The sequence below is a fragment of the Anastrepha ludens genome, chromosome 2 (assembly GCF_028408465.1).
Source record: "Anastrepha ludens isolate Willacy chromosome 2, idAnaLude1.1, whole genome shotgun sequence".
NCBI classification, from domain to species: Eukaryota; Metazoa; Arthropoda; class Insecta; order Diptera; family Tephritidae; genus Anastrepha; species Anastrepha ludens.
In genome coordinates, this window is record NC_071498.1 from 147,297,372 (window position 1) to 147,322,235 (window position 24,864).

General features: G+C 35.9%; 1 protein-coding gene across 4 annotated transcripts in view; it reads left to right on the plus strand.

Moving 5' to 3' along the window:
* The window catches only part of LOC128855539 (phosphoinositide 3-kinase adapter protein 1), a 202,447-nt gene that overhangs the window by 168,789 nt on the left and 8,794 nt on the right, over positions 1–24,864 (plus strand). The window contains exon 1 of one of the 4 annotated variants that reach the window (XM_054090524.1): positions 19,898–20,150. The exons of the other annotated variants lie outside the window; for them this stretch is intronic. The gene's annotated coding sequence lies outside the window, so the exon portion shown is untranslated. Of the gene's footprint in view, positions 1–19,897; positions 20,151–24,864 lie in introns of those variants that run through there. 4 annotated transcript variants of the gene reach the window in all.

Sequence of the window (24,864 nt, forward strand, 5' to 3'; positions counted from 1 at the left end):
AGTTCCAAAAATAGGTCACCACTTGCTATACAGCGCGAAGAGCAAAAGATATATTGGACTGAACGCATGGGCCATGTAACTCGTTGCTGCGAGGCACAAATGCCGAATATCATATTAAGAAAATAAATGTCATAAAGTTGGCTACCCGATTATAATAAAAAAAAATATTTTTCTGAAGAAACGGTTTTTTCCTAATAGCGATCGCCCCACGGCAAGCAGTGGCAAACTTCCGGGTGTATTTCTATCATGAAAAAGCTCCTCATAAAAAACCATTTGCCGTTCGGAGTCGGCTTGAAACTGTAGGCCCCTCCATTTGTGGAACAACATCAAGACGCACGCCACAAATAAGAGGATGAGCTCGGCCAAATACCCAAGAAGGGTATTTAAATATATATATTATCATTTTAAGTTCTCAAGCTCTTAAAAAATACCCGATATGTAGCCACATGAGCTAAATGGGTATATCGCCTTCCTTAAGTGGTGAACACAGTAAAATATGTATGTACCTATGCGGAAAATCGCATTTCTAACTAAGAGTGACTCCTCTGAACTATAGATTGGAAAAATTAAAAAAAAAGAGGTTGTCTGTAAAGTCGGTTTACTGACGATAGTTTAACGTGATAACGTCATAAGAAAATACTGATTGAATGGTTGCATTTTTCAAAAGAAAATTTTAATTTTATTTGTTTGATAGATATTTTGTATGGATATAGAGAATGAGTTAACATTAACATAACATAATATATATTACTTTAACATAACATAACATAACATAACATAACATAACATAACATAACATAACATAACATAACACAACATAACACAACATAACATAACATAACATAACATAACATAACATAACATAACATAACATAACATAACATAACATAACATAACATAACATAACACAACATAACATAACATAACATAGCATAACATAACATAACATAACATAACATAACATAACATAACATAACATAACATAACATAACATAACATAACATAACATAACATAACATAACATAACATAACATAACATAACATAACATAACATAACATAACATAACATAACATAACATAACATAACATAACATAACATAACATAACATAACATAACATAACATAACATAACATAACATAACATAACATAACATAACATAACATAACATAACATAACATAACATAACATAACATAACATAACATAACATAACATAACATAACATAACATAACATAACATAACATAACATAACATAACATAACATAACATAACATAACATTACATAACATAACATAACAAATTACCCCGTATTAAAGCACTTATCAACAGCTTTCATTTGATACCCATATTGTACATACACAACCAAAGGTTACCCGGGTCCACGTTTTGACCTATATCTCGAGACCCCAGTCACGGAGCGGCATGAAAAATACTCTGTACTAAAGCATTCACCAACAGATTTCATTTGATACCCATATTGTACATACACGTCCGAAGGTTACCCGGGTCCTCGTTTTGACCTATATCTTGAGACCCTATCTACCAATAGGTATTCAAGCTATACGGAAATCATCTTCAATGCCTACTTAACAATGTGTGTAAGTTTGGTTTAATTCGGTTCAAAGACACGGCGGGTCCACGTTTTGGCATATATTTCGAGACCCTAGTCATCAATAGGTATGAAAATTACCCCGTATTAAAGCACTTATCAACAGCTTTCATTTGATACCCATATTGTACATACACAGCCAAAGGTTACCCGGGTCCACGTTTTGACCTATATCTCGAGACCCCAGTCACGGAGCGGCATGAAAAATACTCTGTACTAAAGCATTCACCAACAGCTTCAATTTTATATCCATATTGTACAAACACATTCTAGGGTCCACGTTTTGGTCTCTATCTCGAGACCCTAGTCACGGAGCGGCATGAAAAATACTCTGGACTAAAGCATTCACCAACAGCTTCCATTTGATACCCATATTGTACATACACATCCGAAGGTTACCCGGGTCCACGTTTTGACCTATATCTCGAGCCCTATTTCCAAAATAAAATATAATCCATGTTACTCGTGGAGGATGTAGTTTTCGAATGGTGAAAGAATTTTTAAAATCGGTCCAGTAGTTTTTGAGCCTCTTCATTACAAACAAACAAAGTTTTCCTCTTTATAATATTAGTATAGACAACATATCTTATAAGGTAGAGTAGAATGGAGTAAGATAGGTATGGGGGCACAATAGGTAGGTGGGGTTTTCGGCGCACTGTTTTCGCAGAGATCACTCGTCTTATGTGAATTGAATACGTGGTGGGGAACAACGTTCGCGACTGTCATTTCTGCCGTCACCATTGATTAGTTATCCTAGTTCTGGCGTCGTTTAGTTTTTTGTGAGCTTTGCATTTAATGTAAGTAAATATTTGTCAGGTGAGTTTTATTTTACGTAGAAAATAATGCTGAACACGAATAATGTGTCAGTTTTTTGATATTTTTGTTTTTTTAAAAAATATCGACACTAACATAAAACATGTGCTTGGGGGCACTATAGGTCAGCCGTCTGGGGGCATTATAAATCACTACTTTTAATGGAATAAAATAAATTTTAATTGTTTTTGCAGCAAAATGGTGCATAATTATGTGCGAAAAACGCCGAAACGAAGTGAAGAGGACGTAAAAAACGCAATCGCGGCAGTCCGAGATCGCGCTAGTGTTCGATCAGCCTCTAAACAATTTAAAATTCCGTTCGAAACATTACGTGCTTGCGTGATGAATTAAAGAAAAATTCCTAACTTTTATAACATGTGCAGTGTTCATACTCTGTAAATAAAAGTTAAAACGTTAATTTCCAAGCCATGTACATTGTTCTTTTCCCCTCACATATAGTGACCTACCGTGCCCCCCGATTTTGAAAATATCGAAAAAAAGTACCTTTGCCTTATTGAATGCAGCTTCCAAAATATTTAGCCAAACATAAGTCAGTATAACCAAAATGTTAGCAGATAAATAACCTTTCAAAATCTTGCTTATTTTTCAAAATCCATGCAAAAACACCGTAGCAAGAGCTCTCCAAAAAAAAATGACCTATCTTACCCCATTCTACTCTATATGGTAAATATTACCATACATTTTTTCCTTCATATATAATAAAAAAATTAATAATAATAACATTAAAACAACAGGTATTATTAACAAACTTGGTTTTATTTTAAATTCTTCAAGTGAATCAAATTAATAATAATCAATAAGAAGGCATATGCAAATACAAATACGTGAATTTATATATGTACATATGCGCATATACATACATATATACGCTCACTTAAGTAGGAGAGAGCAAGATGTCGAACGTTGCCGTTCGTTTGCTTTGTTTGCTTTGTCGTTCGTTCCGTGCTTTCGCTTGCAGTTCATTCAATGCAATGAGCAAGGTAACGACAAATGAGCAAGGTAACGGCAATGAGCAAGGTAACTACATATGAGCAAGGTAACACTAATGAGCAAGGTAACACTAATGAGCAAGGTAACACTAAAGAGCAAGGTAACACTAAAGAGCAAGGTAACACTAATGAGCAAGGTAACTACATATGAGCAAGGTAACACTAATGAGCAAGGTAACACTAATGAGCAAGGTAACACTAAAGAGCAAGGTAACACTAATGAGCAAGGTAACGACACATTTTTTCGTGCGTGCAGCCTGTTAAATCGAATTATAAGACGTTATCACGTCAAAACGTTTAAATATATAAATATCCTTTTTTTTTGCCCATACACAATACTATTTTTTTGAACTGTACAACACTATTAATTAGGGTGCATACTCAAACCATTTATTTTAAATTAAGTAGAATATGTTGAGTTGTTGCTTTCCACGTAATTCACTAAATTTCCTACTGTTTTTTTTGCAAATCGGATGCAAAAGAATGAATGATATTTCATCAAAATCGAAGCGATGAAGTTCTTAGGTGCTTACACCATCACTCGAAACTTTGCAAATGTTTTATTAAAAATGTGGGTTTTTTTATTATTTGCAGTATTTTTTAGCCATTTTTATATAAATTCCTTCAAAATACAAAATATTTATTATTTTAATTTTTTTTTAATTTTATTTTTAGTTTTTATTTATGTTTATTTTTTCGTTTTATTTAATTTTTTATTTTTATTTTATTTCATTTCTTTGTTTTTTCGTGAGAAAATTCAGCAATCCTATTGTATAATGAGTCCATCAGTGGATGTCAATCCCTTCACCCGCTTTTTGACTGCTTTTGCGTTTTGCAGTATTATACACACACATATACATACACATCTTACTTTCCCCCTTCCCTTGTATGCATCTAATTAAATTTAGTAGTTCATACTAAAATCCGCTTCCAACCAGTAGTCGCTATAATGACCGAACATGCGTCCTATTTCATATTAGACGCCATTTCAATTAGCCAATTAAGTTCAGTAATGTCCGCCGCATTCCTCAAGATAAAACTCAAATTATTTTACTTAACTTTATGTGTGCACATCCATATTTAAATACTCGCTTACTTACGGATATATAAAATTTAGTTACTAATAACATTCGCGTGCCTTAGGCCGTCGCCAAATTGGGGCTGATCGCCAGCTCCACACTTTAGTAGCGACTTAATTGCTAAACTGACAATTAGTGCAAACGGGCGACCGATAAGCGAGTCTCTTCAAAATACGTTCCAGTGATTTGAAACTAAATAAATATTCGTTTGTGCAGAACCATTCAATAGCAACAAAACATAAATATTTCAATAGAAGCGAAAAAGTTGTAAGTGAATATGGCGTCGGGTGGTGGCAAGAAAGCGTGCAGCACCTGTCAGCTATTCGTGGGTTGTGCTTTTCCACGCAAAACATCCACAAATGATTATCCAGAATTGGCTGACTTGGAAATGGCGGGTGAGCGGATAAGTGGATAAATATAATACGGGAAAACTAAAGAAAAAAGTCTCACTGAACTTTTCTGTACGTTTGGCTGTAAATATATTAAACTCGATCGATTGGCGATAAATCAACTTTTTATTGAAACTTATCGGCAATTGATTTGTCACAATGGCATTTAAACGTACAAACTGGCAAGCAATTGGTGCACTTATGTACACCTGTGTTCACAATAATAGCAGTGCGATGTAGAGCAGAGCTTTGACTCTTCATTTATTTATTTTTTTAATATACAAGTAGTTCATTTTAAAACAACAATCGTGTAATTGGAAGTTTCAAACTTTATAAAAAATTAAAAAAAATTCAGGAAAATTTCAATCTTATTAGTCAATTTTGTAACCTATTAATTTTTTTTTATAAAAATATTATTCTTACTACAACAACAATCGTGGAACTCAAAGTTTCAAACTTTGTAAATTTTTGTTTTAAATTTCAAACTTAAATTTTTTTTATTTAAATTTTGTGAAATTCATGCAACTTCGAACTTTTTAGTCTACTTTGTAGCCTATTCATTTATTATTATTTTTGTTTTTTATAAAAATATAGTTCTTACTACAACAAGAATCAGGGAACTCCAAGTTTCAAACTTTGTAAATATTTTATTTAAATTTCAAACAAAAAATTTTTTTTTTAATTTAAATTTTGTGAAATGCATGAAAATTTTGAATTTTTTAGTCTACTTTAATGTATTTTTTTTAGCCTATTAACTTATTTTTGTTTCTTTTTTATAAAAATATAGTTCATTCAACAACAACAATCATGTAACTCAAAGTTTCGACTTTTGCAAAAAAATATTAAAAAAACTTTCATAAACATTTAAAACTATTTAGCAAATTTTGTCGCCTTTCCATTTGTTTTATTTTTTATAAAAATGTAATATTTACTACAACAGCAATTATGTAACTCAAAACTTCAAACTTTTTAAAAATTTTAAAACTTTGCAATGCACCTCATGGTGGCAAACTTTGTCAAAACATTAAAAAAAATCAAAAAGTTGCATGAAAAGTTGAAATTTTTTTGTAAATTTTGTAGCCTGTTTATTTATATTTTTTTTTTCTAAAAATAAAGGACATACCACAACAACAATCATGCAAACTTAAATTCTCAAACTTTGTAGAAACTTTGCAACAAATTACAAAAAACATTTTAAAACTTTTATGAAAATTTAGTTTAAATTTAATTTTAAATTTTCGTAAAAATTTTAAAGTTTTTACCCAATTTTGTAGCCTATTCATTTATTTTTTTTTATACAAATATTATTCTTACTACAACAACAATCATGTAATTAAAGTTTGAAACTTTTTAAAAATTAAATTTTTTTTTTTAAATTTCTGAAAGTTTCAAACTTTTTGGACAATTTTGTAGTCTTATTCATTTATTTTTTTATTTTATTTTCTTTTTTATTAATACAACAACAACATTGAAACTCAAAGTTTCAAGCTTTGTAAAATATGTATAAAAAGAATTTTAATTTTCATGAAAATATCAAACCTTTTAGTCAATTTTGTCGCCTTATTCATTTGTTTTATTTTGTTATAAAAATATAATAATATACTTACTACAACAATCACCATGTTACTCAATGTTTCAAACTTTTTAAAAAATTTAAAGAAAAAAATGTTTAAAATTTCATAAAAATTTCAAACTTTTTAAACAATTTTGTGGCCTTATTCATTTATTTTTTTTATTTGTATTTTCTTTTTTAATAATACAATGCAACAATCAACAGTCATGTAACTCAAGGTTTCAAGCTTTGTAAAAAATTAAAATAAAGTTCATGAAAATTTCAAACTTTGTAGTCATTTTTGTAGCCCATTCAATTTTTATAATAATATTGTATCATTTTGAAGGGGCTGAAAATTTGCCATGATTTTTATGTATTTTTTTTTTTGACGGTGTTATGCATTTTCTTCCAAACTTCGTAACATTTTTTTTAACTAAAAAAATTTACAACTTTTTAAACAAATTTATGTAGCCTATTTATATACTTATTTTACTATATTTATTAATTAAAAATATAATTCAAAGTTTCAAATTTTGTAAAAAATTAAAAAAAAAATTATAAAAATTTCAAATTTTTTAATAGCCCATTAAATTTTAGTAATAATATTGTTCCCTTTAATAATGGGTCAAAATTCAATTTTTTATTGATAGTGTTACGCATTTTCTTCCATATACTGAATGCTCAAAATTTTTTTTACATGAAGAAAATCCACAAGACCGGTAGCAAAAAATGTCTAAAATCAACGCGAACTTTGAGTCCCTCTGCGCTTGCACTTTATTATACTAAAATTCAATCGGCTATGAAACTGCATACTCGAAAAATTTGCTAAAAATGCTGATTAAAAAGTGTGATATTTTTATGAAAATTAAAAGTTAAATTTTTAAGTTTTCTATAAATTTGAAAGCATACGTTTTATGGCCTTTGTTGTAGCATAAATTATATTTGTGTAAACAAAAATTAAATAAAAAATTAAAAATAGTCAAAACTTTGCACCATGCATGTCGCGCTACTAATATTGTGGGCACAAATGTATGTATGTATGTATATTGCACTCTCAAGTTTTTTCCCAATTATTTTAAATTGGCAAGCGCATACGTAAATTGTCTCATCGGCAAATGTGTATGTATGCGCGTAAAGTGAACAAAGGTTTGCTTAAGTAAAAATATATAAAAAGCAGTGGACGTGACAGTGAAGAGCTGGCCCAAATCATTCAAGTGCGCCAAATAGCGCACTGAAAAAAAAAACAAAGAATATATTCACTTTAAAATTCTCAAATGTAGCATTTAATTGTCATCGAAAAATTCGCTTTAGTTGATCAAACAAGTGCACACACATACACACATAAGTCCACACAAAGGTATTGTTTTTTCGCTAGATCTGCATGCGATATGAGAAATCTTTGTGCAACACATTGTTTGTTTATAAAATCAGCAGTTATATTTAAACAAAACACGCACACATGCATACATTTATACTAAATCTCTTATATGAAAAAATATGTATTTACACACATACATATACATACATAAGTATATAAAATTAAAATACAAAGTATATAATTTTAAAGCGGCAGGCAGATAAGGGTCGCTTGGACCGCATCGTCTGTTGTGCCCTTCATTCTTGGCGCGCACGAGATCTCCTACGAGAACGTAACACTTAACAGATGTGTGCCTTGAAGTCTGAGACACCGGCTGTTGCAATTTATTTTTAAACAGATTAAAAGCGCATTTTGCAGAAATTCCCTCGCCCCACTGCAACACTTTTGCTTCAATCGATCTTTTAACTTTGTCATTCAACAGGCCTTATGCGTGCGCTCATACTCGCATATGTATGTATAGATGAATGTGTGAGGCACATAAGTAAGTCCTTTGCATGATATACACACACACATAACAACAAATATAGTGTAACTCTTGGCATTCGTAGACATATGGCCATGTACAATTTGCATGCCATTCGTAATGTGGGATTTGCCTTATGCCAAATATGACATTTTTGTAATTGGTGCAGTGGTGCAAAGTAATTGCGTCTGCCTTCGATAAGCTTCAATGCAGTGTCACGGATTTAGGTTACATGCGCATCCAGACTTTGAGTGGAAGAGTTTTAATTAGCAATACTAATGTAGTTTTTGTTTTTCAATAAAATTATGAAAACGATTGCACTCAATTAAGGATTATCTTAAAAAAATCGGATACAGGAATTATGTTAGGTATTTTGTGAACAATAAAGAAACGTCACCTGAGATATTTTAAACTAAGCCAATGGTCAAACTTTTTCATTCACGCTACAGCGTCCAGTCATAATTGGATTTTAGTCTGTCGAGGAACAAGAAGCCGTCCGATTGCAAGTATGGTAATTATGGTATGTCCATCTATACCCGCTTTAAGCTAGGCAATCTGCACAGTAGGTAGGTAGGTAGGTGAAATGGTTGAAGTGTCAGCCTGGCACTCCTCAAGTAGCACTAAAGCACCTTTTTGATACCATTATGAGGCAGATATCTACAGTCAGTCAGAGCTGTTGATATAATGGAGAAGACTGATGGGATTTAGGTTGGCGCACTGCCTCAGGCTGTTGAAGAAAGCAGCACCCAGTGATCTTAATCGTCTAGTGCTAAATCCGGACTTTTAAAGCGAAATGGGCTCCTTTTCTGAAAGGTCCCCACAGCTTCTGCAATGGGGGTTAAATGGTAACCCTAGCTTTTCCGCGTATGTGCTTATGGTGCAGTGGCCGGTAAACACAGCTACGAGTCTGGAAATTGAATGGCGAGGAGTCCAAAGGACTTTCTGAGTCCTCCGTATATCTGCACAGTACAAAAAGCAAAAATGCTTGTACTAACTTCAATTGATTGCCGTAAATTAATACGAAATGTGGCAAAACGTGAGCCTCTAAATATTTGCCCATCTTGTTTTTTATACAGTGACCGACAAAAATCTACATGCACACCCCATTCCCACTGGATTGTGAGTTCAAAAACCTTACTGAAAAATGTGTTTACACAGTTTTATTTGAAAGCTTTTTCCAATTATTATAAACTTAAAAAAATCCATACATTAACATAAAATAGCAAAGCTATGGCAAAAAAACCTAAAACCAACGTTAACAAAAGTCTACATAGAGTACACAAATATCTTACTCCAGTGTGAAAAACTTCACTTAACTCTAAGTAATATTGGTTCTTAGTATTTAGTTGGTCCACCATTAGCATCAATTACACCTTGAAGCCGTCGTGGCGTCGAGGTGACTAAATTTGTTAACTCTGCAAAAGTCATATTGTTCCAAGTTTCTATTAGTCGTTCTTTGAGTACTGAAGCGCTTGAAATCGGATTTCTTCTAATTTTTCGATCTAAAATTTTCCAGACATGTTCAATAATATTCAAATCTGGGATTTGCGGTGGTGTAATTAATTGTCTTGGAGCATGGTAAAGCAGCCAATCCTTCACAATGTGCAATGTGCTTTGGATCGTTAACCTGGTGAAAGACCCAACCTGGACCAACCTCCAAATCATCCACCGAAGATTTCAGATTGACCTCCAATAGTGATTTGTATTTATAACGATCCATATTACCTTCAATAAATACTAATCTTCCAACTCCAGATGCAGCAACAGCTCCCGAAACCATTACATTGGCGCCACTATGCTTTACTGTTGATACCAAATTTTTCGGACTCAGTTCAGAATTTTTTTTCTCCACACTTTTGCTCTTCCATCGCTGCCGAATATATTAAACAGCGACTCATCTGTAAACAAAACTTTTTGCCAAAAATCCATCCCCTTTTCCCTGTGTGCTTTGTCGAACTCCAGGCGAAGTGTAAGGTTTTTTTATTGTAGAAATAAGAGGCTCTTTTCGTGGTGTTCTACTATAAAAGCCGTTTTTTTCAGAGCTTTTTGAATTGTTCTTGGATGAACACACTTATTGGATGAGCTTACTAACTATATCCTCGGCCAATTTCGGAGCAGAAACTTTTGGATTTTTGTCCACTTCTTCTCTGCGAGATAGTTTGCTCGGGCGGCCACTGCGCGGCTTATTTACGGTGGAACCACTATTTTTAAAGTTTGTTGACTGTTGCACGACTTAAGTTTAAGATTTTTGAAATTTCGCCATATGATTTTTTTTCTTTCCTGTGCTGAATAACTAAATTTATAACGTCAACTGATATTTCTTTTCGAGGAGCTATTCTAGATGCTTAAGTATTCAAATTGCAACTAAAATCAATATTAGCAAAGCAACAAACATAAGAAAATGAAAGAAATAGACAAACGCTATTTTACCGTTATCACAACATAGGATATCAGAGTGCAAGCTAGGAAACCGGTTCTGTATGTACACTTTTGTCAACGCTGTTTTTGCGTTTTTTTAACATAACTATGTTGTTTTATGTTAAAAAATGGATTTGTTTTAGTTAAGTCGAATAGAAAAAGATTTCAAATGAAATTGTAAAAAACGCATTTTTAAGCAAAGTGTTTGCACTTTCTAAACAACGAAAGGAAGTGGTGTATGAGACTTCTGTCCGCCACTGTATATATTTTTTCCTTATACACTCCGCTCGGAAGCATAGGGCGTCGACAAGACTCTTTTATTGTGCCACGGTTCAGTGCTGTTGTTTTTGCACCGTCCCATGTGATGTTGCAATCTGCTAGCACGCGCAACATAGACCTTCTCCAAGTAATCTTTGGCAGACCGCGACCTCTGCTCCCTTGTGGATTGCAGTCCAGTGCCATTATCATGATGCTATCTTGTGGTTTTCTATCCATCGCCACTTTCTGTGTTTGATTTTCCATTGGATGGGTTTCTCATTCGTTGATTTCCACAGCGCGTCGTTGCTGATGGTGTTCAGCCAGAATATTCTACAGATGATGCAGATACATTTATTGAGGAAAGTTTGTACCCTCCGTGGGATGGTGTTAGAGACCAGCCATGATTCATTTTCGTACAATAATACTGACTTCACCCATAGGCTGAATATTCGCAGTTTAGAGCACCTGGCGATTTGCTCAGAATTTGCGAACTTGCCCATATTGAACGCCTTCCTTGCTTTGTTTAGGTTGCAGTTAACATCTTCATCTGTTCCGGGCACCCGTTTACCATTATATGTCTTGCTTTATTGTTTGACTCTCATGGCTTCGGTCTTGGTGAAATTGACCTCCAGTCCGACAGTGTGTGTCAGCGTAACTAGTATGTTCGTCTTCGCTTGCATGTTAGTGAGTTTGTGAGAGAGAAGGCAGATGTCATCGGCGAAGTTCAGGTCCTCAAGATGCCTGGTGAAACTCCATACGATGCCTCTTTTGTGCAGGTCAATTGACTTATGACGACGTCTAGGACGATGCATTTGTCTGCTTTTACTAGTGAGCTCTTTAGGTTATCAAACTTAAATGGTATACGGGCAGTGAAACCTTCGCACTTCTGTGCTCTATCCATGCTTGTAATTTCTTAGATAATTAGATATGTAAGTGTATACACGCGAGACCTGCTTTTTACATTTTCGCCTAATGCAAATGGCGTTATTGTTTTTCAAAATATTCTCCTTGGAAGTCAAAATACCACACCATTCGCCTGAACAAATTTTCGAAGCACTCTTGCCACTCAGAATTGGATACCGACAAAACAAGCTTTATAAAGGCTTCAGCGGCTTATTCAGGCATTGAAGAACGTTGGAGTCTGATGTTCGGAGACAAAAATTAATCATTGAGTGCCAAGTCAAAACTATAAGGCGAATGATCCATTAGTTCGATCTTTTAAGTGCTCTAAAACTCGCTGGTGTGAGCCGATGAGTGAGAGCTCGCATTGAAGTATGAATCGTCTTTGGCAGTTGGTTTTCATTAAGTCTCCGAAAACTTCTGGTAAACAAACTATTGTGTGTCACTCAGAATTGGCCGTTTTAAATTTCCCTAGTGGGGCAGTTGCGATATGACAAGATTTTCCAAAAAAACAGGCGAGCATTTGTTTTGAGATGCTTCTTCCGTGGAAAACTTTGGTTGTATTTAGCTCGTCTCGGAACATCCATACTGTGGATAGCTGTTTTGTTTCCAACTCATATACATAGATCCAAAATTCGTCACGTGCTAAGATATCATAGATTTGCTTTGGACCTGGGCGGACGAATTTCTTCAAGATTTGCTTACACCAATCGATACGTGTCCTCTTTTGACCAATTGTTAAATTATGTGGTATCTAACGAGAAAAAATCTTCTCGAAGACCAAATTTTCAATGTTGAATAATGTCCAAGGATGGTTCTATGTCACGATATGTCACATGACGATCTTGCGTGCTAAATTGACAAATAGCATCGATTGTTTTGGCCACAATAACCGTTTTTGTGCGGACTTGGCCTGATCGACGACCACGTTGGAACTCGTTGTACCAAAGTTTCATAGTGGCTAAGTGCTTCAACGCCAAAAGTAAATCTGCATCAATAGTCCACGTCGAAAATCCTTATAAATTTTCGCACGAAAATTTTCAGGAGTTAATTCCATTTTTTGCGCGAGAGAAATTTTTCAACTCACTGAAAAAAAAGCCATAAATCTCGTAAGTAAAAGTGTTATGTGTAAGATTATGCTAAAAAATACCAAACTTTTCGATAAAAAATATCGAATAACAACTCATCACACACAGTGTTGCAAAGGCGCATAATATAATGGGCAACCCTCGTATATTTATGTACGTAGTTAAAGTTGGAGACTACCGCTTTTGCTTACAATTCACAAATAATTCCTTTGAATAGGCTATCTGGGCCTAAACAATTTTTTATCCCACAAACCGGCATACAACAAATACTTATAAATAAACAACAAAAATAATAGACTGGCAAGGAAGATGGAAGTGGAAAAATGCATTTAATGTCAAAAATGTCAGTCCAATTCCTATAAAGCATTTCACGTCAATCTACTCTAGACTGCCCTTAGACACAGCCTTTTTGATTTTTCGTTTTTTTTCCGTAACGACTTTGATTTAAAAATAAATTCTCGCCGAGTTGTGCTCGGCTTCATAATATGTACTTATATATCTACATAACTGTATCAAAAGTCTGGGTAATTGCATTTTAAATCTTTTTTCTTCGTTGCTTCATGTACCTCTGAGCTCTGTACAGTATTTTTTTTTTTTTTGCATTTACTTAACGCAATTGCCAACTGCCTTCACTTTCGTCCATTAGCCGCCCAAAGGTTGCGGTCATCACAACGTCGGTTTCAAAGCTCATTAATTGCATTTGCAAGAACGAATTAATCAAATGTGGAATTAAGAAACTTGACGAAACAATTTCGCCGAAAACTAAGCTGCTACTTCGCCTAAGTCACGCGTGCCTTCCTCGAATCTGGCTGTGCAAACTTTTCGAAAGCCATTACTCAAATGATTTTTCGAAAGTTTTTCAGTTTAATTAGTTTGTCAACTGTCTACTCTGTACTGCGATAGCACTCGGCCACTTAAGCATCGTTCGCGATATTTTTATGTACTAACTATGGAAAAGTTATATTTACGAGAACAAAAAAATGTAGCCACAAAACCACAACAACAGACAAAACAAGAAATAAAATCCTCAATAACAATAAAAATAACTACACTACTGGAGAAAGCCTGTGTAGTACAAAAACAAAAAAAAAAATTAGTAGCAAATTTAAGTGCCGCAGCGGACCGAGTGGAGATGTGATGCTGATGTTGGTACAGCTGTTGTTGCCACAGTTGCTGCTGCTGTTCATGCGAGGGGTATCTTGTGAGTGACGTTTGATGTTGCTATTGTCGTTGGCGCTACAAGCGAGTGTGCTAGCGCAGAGTTACCACTCGTATTTGTCTGATTGCCGCAAAAAGGCCTCCCATACCCGGTATAGATTAAGTACTGCTGGATTTGTTTGAGTAAAGAACAGATCGAGAAAATTATTGAAATCGACTTGCAATTTGTATTTCGCAAGCACTAAATTTATAGATTTCAATGCAAAATTTAAACTATTTCTTATGTTTGTGTGACTTTTGAGTCAGATGTCTTCTTAAAAACTTAATTGAAATTCTAAACTTTTCATAAAGTCACAGAATTTATTGCTCTAAAAGCAGAAATTATTAAAATCACGTAAGCTGTAGCTTTGTATAAAACTGTTGCATTATTGGGACTACATTCAGATATTGATCAAAAATGTTTTAACAAATAAAGCCTCACGAAATCTATTAAAATCAACCCACGAATTATTAAATTTATATGCGGATCATGTTCATGATTTAAAGAAAAAAAAAAAATTACCTCTCGATAAGCCCACAATCATCTACGCAGTTCCGAGGAATAAATACTAAATTGCAGAAAAATCACATTTGTGAACCTCGGCAGGGAATGGCAAACCCCTTTCTGCTTGGAGGCAGTCGGAGTCGGCTTAAAACTACAACCTATCGGATGCAATAAAACTAAACGAATAAAAAATTCGCCAATATAAGAAAAGTAGCCTGTAGTCCCCTTCATTTGAGCAACAACCTTAAGACGAGCATCATAAAGTGGAGTTGGAGCTCGGCCAAACACCAAATAAGGGGGGTGAGCGCCAATAACAAATTATAAGTATATAAGTATAAGCAGTTTAGATAAAGTAAAATCGAATTCAATGGAATTCGAGATTTCAATGAGTTCATGAATAGGGCGAGCAGTATGAGCACTGCAGGCTCCCCAGTAGTGAAGACTCTTGAAGCCCTTCTACTCCCATTCTACAAGAAACATCTGACTCCAGCGAGTGCACAGTACCACCACTGCACTCATCGTTATTAACGCTCAGATAAACTGCGGACTCAACCAAAGCCGCCCCTACGAGAGGACTGTACTACAAGCGTTGAACCTAAAAAAGGCAATCATGCCACGCTACTAGATGATATTTAACAGTCGACACTCCCGCCAGAGCAGAAGAGGTGGTCCGCCAACTACCTGAGTGGTCGTCATTCATCGGTGCTATTTCAAGACCAAATTTTAAAACAGAGGAAAATAAATCAAGGAGTTCCGCAGAGTGGGGTTCGTTCATCATTGCTTTTTAACTTCCATATCTCGAAACTCCCCCAGCTACCAGAGGGAGTCTCCTTTGTCTCCTACGCCGACAACTGCACAATAATGGCGTCGGGCAATGACATTGATGGCCTGTGCACTAAGGTAAACGACTACCTCGCCTGCCTTTCTTGCTTCTTTACTGCGAGGAACCTACAACTTTTCTCTACGAAGTCCACGGCGACCCTCTTCACCACCTGGGCAAAGGAAGTAAAACTGCAACTTAAGGTAAAAGTCGAAGACACACCAATTCCGACTGATGAGCTAGACGAAAACGTCCAGTGATCGCACTACACTGACAGAGCAAAGTTACTGCTACAACAACAACAACAGCACTGCATAATTTATTGTGATCCTATTCAAATGGAACTGATATTTATTACGTAAAGATCTGGAAGGGACCGAAAAGTTGATCATTTCTAAAACAGAGGAACAGTAAATTTCCCCGCTAATAATATCAAGCAAAAAAGACACCGACCAAATCGATATTCTATTTTCTAGCTGTTTAAGATTAATTAGAAGTAAGGGATAAATACCTGAGATGATGGGACAGGATAGGAGTAGGGGAGGATTCAGAGAAGAAAGAGCATACTTAAATAAAACTTTTTGAACTCGTTCAATTCTGTCGATAGAGAATTGGTGGGAAGCTCTCCAAACAAATACGGCATATTCCAATGTAGATCGAACAAATGCAGTAAATAGCAACTTAAAGGTATAAAGGTCTGAAAGTTCGAGCTAGTTCTCCTTATAAAATCAAGAATGGAGTTCGCTTCAGAACAGAATAAGGTCTATGTGATTATTAAATGTAAATCGTGCATCAAAAACAACCCCTAGATCTTTGTAATAAATGAAATATATGATTACCAATGTTTTATGAAGTACTAATATTTCTGCCTCCCAAAAACTTGAATGACTTTTATGTATAAAAAGCAAGGCATTTGATTTAAGGAATTCGATATTTATTAAGACTCAAACGGCAACTCTGGTTATGTGCGTACATTTTTGCGTGCTTGACTATATTATTTTATACTATTTTTAACAGCTTCTGTTTGTGCTGGCGTTGAAAGTTGTATTCCTTTTGTCACAAAAAACAAAGTCGCACAAAAAATATTTTGCAGCTGCTATGTTTGCGTCGTGTGGGTGTGCAACATACTTATTTTTTATGCTGAGGAACGTTCTTGCACAGGCTTTTTTTGTACGTAGGGGCATATGTACTTGACAGTCTTGTACCCGTCTACCGGAGCCAAATTCACAGCGACAAAAAAAGAAGTGAAACGCACATTCAAATGTTTATGAATACTATTAAAAAGGGAATTTTGTAGTATTTTTATTTATATGCTCATAATGAGCGGCAATATTTTGCATATCGCAGCGAAACGACCAACCAACAATTGCTGCTACTGTGCAGTAAGTTTTACGTTCGTTGTTTTCGTTGTGCTCGCCCATCCCAGCCTTTGCAGAATTCGTTGTCGTTGTCACCGGCAAAACCGCAGCCACCGCCGCCGCACAGTGTAACAAAGCAGCCAAAGATACTGCTAATCTTATGTGAAAATTATGGTAGGATTTGTGCTAATGAAGATAACCAATACTCGAACTAAACGAAAAATTAATTTGTTTTTTCTAAAATCATAGGCAAAGCTTCAAAGTCGAGGTATTAAAAACATTTGTATTGGCTAGAGCCAGAAAAGTGATAAAGGATCTTTCGAAAGTCACACGTAGAGGTTGTTTTAAAATGAAAAATGTAAAAATTTAGTTTCATTTAGGTTCTACTATCTTTATTTAAAATATGACTCTTAAAAATTATAAGTGGAAAACTGCATCGTTTAAATGTCCATGAGCACGTCTAGAGGCTGTCATAGGAGAATTAGAACTTTCAAGTTCTCGCGCACACATTATCTCGCATTGAGTTCAGCAATCTTGATCCGAATGCTGTGATTTAGCTCTGGAATCGTTCTTGGCTTATTCACATAGACTTTTTTGTACGGTTTTTGAAAAGTAAAGTCTATCAGCATTCGGGTCTAGATCACATGAATAGGTGGCCAGTTTATGTCACAATTACCTGAAATTAATCGACCAGGAGACTTAAATCGCAGTAAAGCAATGTTTTCCTATGTTGTGGGACTTGTGATTCCACCCTGTTGAAAATAAAAATCATTTATGTATATTTCTTCCAGCTCAGGCCACAAAAAAACTTCCATTCGTTATCTAAAGCGATCTCCCTTGGCACCTTTCATCTTCGAAGAAAAACGGGCCAATTATTCCACCATGTATTGATTTTTCTGAAATCACTCAAAGGTTTTATTCATCCCAGATGGGGAAATTTTGTTTTTTGACAAATCCTTCACGCTGAAGCAGCGTCATCACTCAAACTAATATCGCGTGAAAAACCAGCTTTGTGGTCACAGAACCAATTCTCGAAATTCCTGCGAAATTTCAGCAGCAATAACTTTTAAGAGAACGTCCAGTTTTTGATCTGCCAGTCCTTTTTCTATCCCTGACAGAACCAGTTTCTTGAGATTTTTTCACTAACCTTTGAATGGTCAACTCATTCGGAGGATAATTTCCACAAAAAAATCAGGAATTTTGCGATATGTTGTCCTCAAAGATCGACAATTTGCATAATAAGTTTGAAAAGTTTTAATACGTTGCTCTAGGTTAGGTTAGATTAGGCAGGTTGCTTGTCTAAGATAAGACACTCGGTTGCCCTAAGGCCCATTGTGATACCTACATTTGATTTCCCTCCCCTCACTAAGTTGCTTAAACCACTTAGATCTTTTTAAGGAGGTAACTCGTCGCTCCAGTGAGACAATTTACAAATTTCCCAGATCTTGAAAGAAGTAGTCGTTAAGATATTTGGCACGGCTTCTTTGAAGTGCAGGACATTCACAGAGGAGGAGTTGTATCAACTCAATTTCTTCTTCATCTGCACAACTCCTGCAGAAGTCATTGTGAGGTTCACCCATTCTACCTGCTAGGGTGCCAATAGTGCAGTGACCCGTTTTAACACCTGTGAAGACGCTGGTAGTTGATCTGTTGAGTCCAAGCAGACATTTTGTCCTTTTAAGATTCAATTTTGGACAAAGCGTTTTGGAGGCCCCGCAGTTAGTAGTCAGAGGACACCTTCTATGAATATCCGCGATTACGCCCAAGTCAATCGCAGTGCATAGTTCGTTTAGAGAAATGCTTATAACCTCTACCACTCGCTGAGTTTCCAGCTCAGAGCCTTTCCTCGCACACTCATCCGCTCGTTCATTTCCCTCCACTCCAGAGTGGCCGGGGACCCAACAAAGTGCGCCAATGTGTTGTGGGATAAGCGAGAGCGACTTCCTATATTCTTTCACACATCTGGAATTGAGACCAGTACCTTGATCGCTGCTTGACTAGTTATCAACAAAAATGGTTAGGTTGCCGTAGGTAAGTCCAATAGTCTTAACGTTTTTGCCGCTTTCTCTGTAGCGTAGATCACAGCTTGTAAGCCGCTGCACCGGTTAGGGAGTCTAAAGGGAGTGAAATTTAAAGATAATTGTTCCGAGTACAGTCCCAATTCAATACCAGTGTCCATCTTTGAGCCGTCAGTAGAAATATAGAGACCACTATCATCTGATATGACTCTGGCCTACAATCCTTTCCGTTAGGTATTCTTGTTTTATAGTCGACAAATGACGAAGATGACATAAAAAAGTTCCTGTCTGGGAATTATTCCCTACTGACATCGAGGCGTCACTTTTGAAATCCCTTTATTTTAAATTGCTTTTTTATTTATTTATTTTCAACACAAAAAAGAGAAGATGAAGGCCAAAAGTATATGGAATTTCTGGAAAACAAGAAACTTCTATACGATCTGGGTAATCTGATTTTTGTTGTACAATTTTAATCAACAAAAAAGTATTAAGGCAAGTTTTCAAGGTGAATTTAAAAAAACTATTCCAAACTACACTTAAATTTTTTTGATATCGTTTTTTGTCACTTACTTAGGTATATTTTTACTATTTCAAAAGAAGTTTTCACTGAAACTTATTAGTTTTTAATAATATACAAATTTTGCAGTGACAACCATAGCGGAGACGTGTGATGACCATTTTTCAGATGCTCGCTTTTCTAAGTAAAACAAGTCTAGCAAACCAATTTCATCAAAATTTGACCATATTTGATATAGCCACCCCGAAAGAGATAGGCGTGAGGTAGGCTTCTTTTCCAAGCAGCAGAATTGCGTGTACCAGAAGAAAAAAGAGAAAGTCGAAGTAGGTACGTTCATTTTTGGCCGCAGCTTATACGTCGGCGTTCCACTGTGCGCCGCGGTCGCCGCCACTGTCATTGGTGGGTGTCAAGAAGTTCGCAGGCGGTAGCAGCAGAGACAACAGTAATTTGCTCTTTCGCCCAGCAGCGATAACATCTTGGGCGCGCAAGGCTCTCAGTGTGTCTTCGCGGTGTTGCAACTGCATTTGACTGCACGCCGCGCTACACAACGTATGTTTTGGTGCTAATCGCCGGTACAAAAGCCCGCGCCCAAGGTTTTGAGGACATTTTTGTGTTTTTAATTTCTACGCTTTCGGAGCGGAAATGCACGCGGACTGGAAAATTGACCGGCGCGCAAAGAAAATAGCATTTGCTGTGGCTGACTTCTGATTTTGTGATTTTATTATTAAAGTTAATAGTCAACAAACGAAAATAAATTGCCTGCCAGCAAAGACAAAAGGTGCAACAACAAATAAAGCAAACAAATGCCACAATGCGAGCATAAAAATCATAAAAACATTTACAAACACTTACACACCTACACACCAACGTGCGATGTTGTTGTGCGGGCAATTACAAAAAGTGTTGTGTGTTTATTTAATTTCATTTAAATGCCCGAAACGTGACTAAATTTATAGTTTGTGTGGCGCATTTTTATTTCATCGAAACATGCATATGAATGTATGTGTGTGTTATTGAGCTTTTGTATGTGTGGCTGTTTACTTTCACCAAAAAGGATTTACAATTTGTTTTTAAAAGGGCTTAGTGCATTATTTATTGTGTATGCAATTGAGTTTAAAACAATTCAAATGCGGCGGAAAATGTGTTAAAAGTAATGTTTTTGAGCTTAATTTTATTTATGAAATTTGTGAATAATAAAGTGGTTTGCTGCCATTGATATGCCTGATCAAACTATTGCCTGTGTATTGGTGTGTGCAAAAAAACGTAAAGGTAAATTAAGAAGTGAATTTATCAGTTCAAATTTAATTGCTTGCAATTTTTTTTTTCACAATCACCAATTGAAGGCTTATTTGCTATTAGGTGTGCAACTAAGTTCTCGCTGTTTTTTGATGAAAATACAACTTTATTCTGAAAAGAGGGTTGCAAGTGAATCACTGAAAGTACTGCCCTCGTTGACTACTACTTTTCCCCATCCACAGATCAAGCCATTTTTTGATGTCTTCATATGAATGAAACTGCTGGTCAGCTAGGCCATGCGCCATCGATGGTACTCGTAACAGGTGATAATCGGACGGCGCAATATCTGGCAAATATGGCGGGTCGGGTAGGATTTCCCATTTCAGTGTTTCCACGTAGGTTTTAACGGGTTTGGCAACGTGAGGCCGAGCGTTGTCATGCTGTAGAATCACTTTTTCATGCCTCTCCGTGTATTGCGGCCGCTTCTCGCGCGTGCTCGGCTCAATCGCATCAATTGAAGCCCCAGTGATGGTTTCGCTTGGTTTTAACAGTTAACAGAATTAACACCAAATTGGCCCACCAAATACATAGCATAACCTACACAGCGTGAATATTCGGCCGAGCCGACGACGTAGAAGCATGACCAGGCAGTCCCCACGACTTTGGATTGCTGTAATGAATCCTTTTTTCATGACCCGTCACGATGCGATGAAGAAAACCCTTCATTCTTCTTGCGTTTGATACGGATCTTCATTGGGCAATGCCTCCAATTCAGCGTATTCGAAGGTGTTTGGTCTTACTTCGCGCGGACGGTCGTCAACATTAAAATCACCGTCTTTGAAGCGATGGAACCAATCTCGGCACATTGTTTCACTTAAAGCAACATCTCCATAAACTTTTTGTAGCTCTCGATGCGCTTCAGCCGCCGTTTTTTTCGAATGAAAGAGGAAATTCAACACTTCCCGCAAATGACGATTATTCGGCACGAAATCAGACATTTCCACCAAAAGTACTAGTATATGATACCAAAACAAAATCACTAATGTGCCGAAGCAGTTTGTTTACCATATGTCTAAGCTTGGTTTATTACGTTTAGGTTAAGTTAGAATCGACTAGCACACACTGCTGGCGGCATCTATTGACATTTAGTTGCGCACCTAATACATAAACTGCCGCTTAGAAATATGTAAACTATTTATTAATGCAGTTGTTGCAAAACGGATATTGCACCTAGTACACTCTATCGGCCTTGTAGTGGATTCCCTGTGACCAAGTATTCCCGTAAATTACAAAAAAATGCAGGAACAAATTTTCCTACTTTGGTTTTTCTTTTCAGTTTTTCTTTTCAGGATAAGGCCTTATATTGTATATTTTTGTTTAATCTTCATTTAAAAAAAGTTAATAATTGAAACTGTTTTAATGCATTGAAATATTTAGTTTTCATATAAAATTTTAATTTTTTTTTTTAACACTTTTCATAGAAATAAAAAAAAAATAGAAAATAACACCTCGGTCAAGTGTGAAATCCTCTGTTTACATGCAATTAGGCAATTTTTACAATTTAGCATGTGATTACAAATCATCTTGACACATATAACCTTGATCAAAGAGTTCCCGAAGTATATTCCGAAAATTCAAAATACAAATTTATTCCTCAAAAGTGATATTATCGCCTTCCAAGTACTCCCCAACAGCTGCATCGCACTTATGGGGTTAGGGGTAGTCAGAGGCCCGAAAAAATTACGATTTTCAATAATTTGGTTTTGCTTTACAAAAATAAAAACATTATTTTACAAAAATAAAAACATTATTTTACAAAAATAAAAACATAGCATTAATACATCAAAAGATAGTTTTGAGAAAAACGCATTTAAAGTGTTGCTATCGATTCAGAAGCGCCCGAGCGCCCTTTGTTAATTGTTGAATAACTCGAAAAGTATTTGTCGGATACACTTCAAGCTTCCACACAATATTTTTATGATATTATACTGTAAGAAAATGCAGAAAATCTAATTGTTTGAAAATTCTTACTACCCCTAACCCCTTATGCCAGCGTTTGATCCAGCTCTCGGAGCATTTCTGGAACTCTATTTTCGGTACAACCAAAAGAGCTGTCTGCAATTTTTCCATTACTTCCTTTCCGCTGTTAAAATGCCGAAGTTATTCCACGCAGTCTCTTTTTGACTCGACTTTTTGACAGCAAAAAAATTCAGGGAGCCATATCTGGTAAATTCGACGGCCGTTTGACGTGTGCAAAATTTCATGGTGCAAAATTTCATGCAGGTGTTTTCCAACAAGTTCTTTCTTTTTTGGGCGTATCGCTTCACATAAACGTCTCATAGTGCCCAAATAATAGTCTTTATTAACTGTCTGACCTTCTCAGTAAAAATTTGTGGTGTGCAATACCGTTGTAATCCATAAAAATCGTGAGCATCGCTATGTTTTTTCACTGAAAATGGCGTGATTTTCTTGGAGTTCATTCGGAGTTCTCCATTCACTCGCCTGCCGTACGGGGTGCCTGTGGCACTCATAAGCCCACGTCTCGTTTCCAGTAATGATACGTTTGATGAATGTTGGGTCGCCTGAGGAATGTTCAGTCTTGGAAATTATGTCTTGGGCGGTCCCGTTTTTGAAAGCGCAGACTCAAATAATTAACTACAATGTCGTCAACAGATCCATGAGCAATGTTCATTTCCTCTGCCAGCTCGCTGATGATTTATTTGCGTCGAGCGATCAACTTTTCTTTCACTCCATTGATGTTTTCATTAGTTTTTGAAGACGGTGACTTACGTTTATGCCACTCGTAAACAGCTGTATTCTTTAAAGTATCATTTTTGAAATAGTTTTCTAATATCTGTAACGTTTTCGCTCCATTAAATCCATTTTTAACGCAAAATGTAATAAACAAACTTGTTGTTGCGAATTCGAATCTATTTTTAAAATTGTAAAAAATCGAAAAACAACGTGCAGAGGTTGATCAGCTCATGACGGCGTAACTTTTACAAATGTAAGCGTAACTTACAAATGGTAAGAATGTTGACCTAAGATGTTGCAACCTAAGAAGAAAATAAGAAAACAGAACTCAAATCAGTTATATCAGTTGACTTAGAGCGGCTCTTGGTGGACCCGCTTTGACGACTTGCGCAACATGGGACCAGGCGTTTTCGTGCAGGAGTATGGTTTAACCATGTCGATCAGGTCCTTTCAGTCGAATAGCCTCATTGATGCTGTGTAGCTGGGCAATGTAGAGCTCCTTGTTGATCGTGGCATTCTTTTCGAGCATTCCCCAGTGCATTAAGCCCTCCCAGTCCGACCAAACACATATCACGATCTTCTTTGGATAAAGATCCGGCTTGACTCTCGACACTGGCGTATCTCCTGGAGCCACCCACTCTTTTCTTTGCTTCATATTGTTGTGTAGACACCATTTCTCAACTCCCGTGATGATTCAATACAAAAGGCGCTGTTTATGACCGCGGGTTGCTCGATGGTGGGTGAGATGCTGAGAAGCAATTTGAAGGCGACTTTTCTTGTTTTCTTTCGTTGAGCTCACGAGGCACCCACGCTCTCAATTTTTCGGTAAATCCCATTGAATGAAGGTGATTGAAAATCGTTTTATGATCGCAGCTTATTTTTTCCGCCAATTCACGACTGGTTTAGCGACCATTCTCCTTTAAAAGTGATTTGAGACGCTCTTCATCGAATTCTGAAGGTCTTGAGCTCTAACAAATTTTAGCGGAGTTTGACAAGGATCATAAATCTTACTCGAACAATTTAATTCAGTTAAATTAGTTTTTCATTAAATTAGTTTTTTTTTAATTTCAATTAAATTTTACACAAATTTTTTCTTTATAAATCCTCCTGTACTAAATACATTTGAAATAATATACGTGGAAAAAAGCTTCATTTCCACCTCGCAGCGCTACAAATTCCATTTCATTTTACTTTTATTTATTGAAGGCAAGATTAATGTTTGTGTGTGCATAAATACATTTAAAAACTGTTCACAAATTCTTCCAACTAATCCTTTCAATTCCCCTACTTAGCATTAAAATCAACGGAATAACATTTTTTATGACACCAACACATAAAACTAAGCGCATAAAAATAGCAAAGCCAAATGATGTGTTGCTATGTATGTATGTATGTATGTATGTATGTCTACGTTCACATATATACTCATGCGAGTGTGTTTGGTGTATGCAACAGACAGCAGGCGAAGAATTCTTTTGGGGACAACCCCATATAATCCAAAG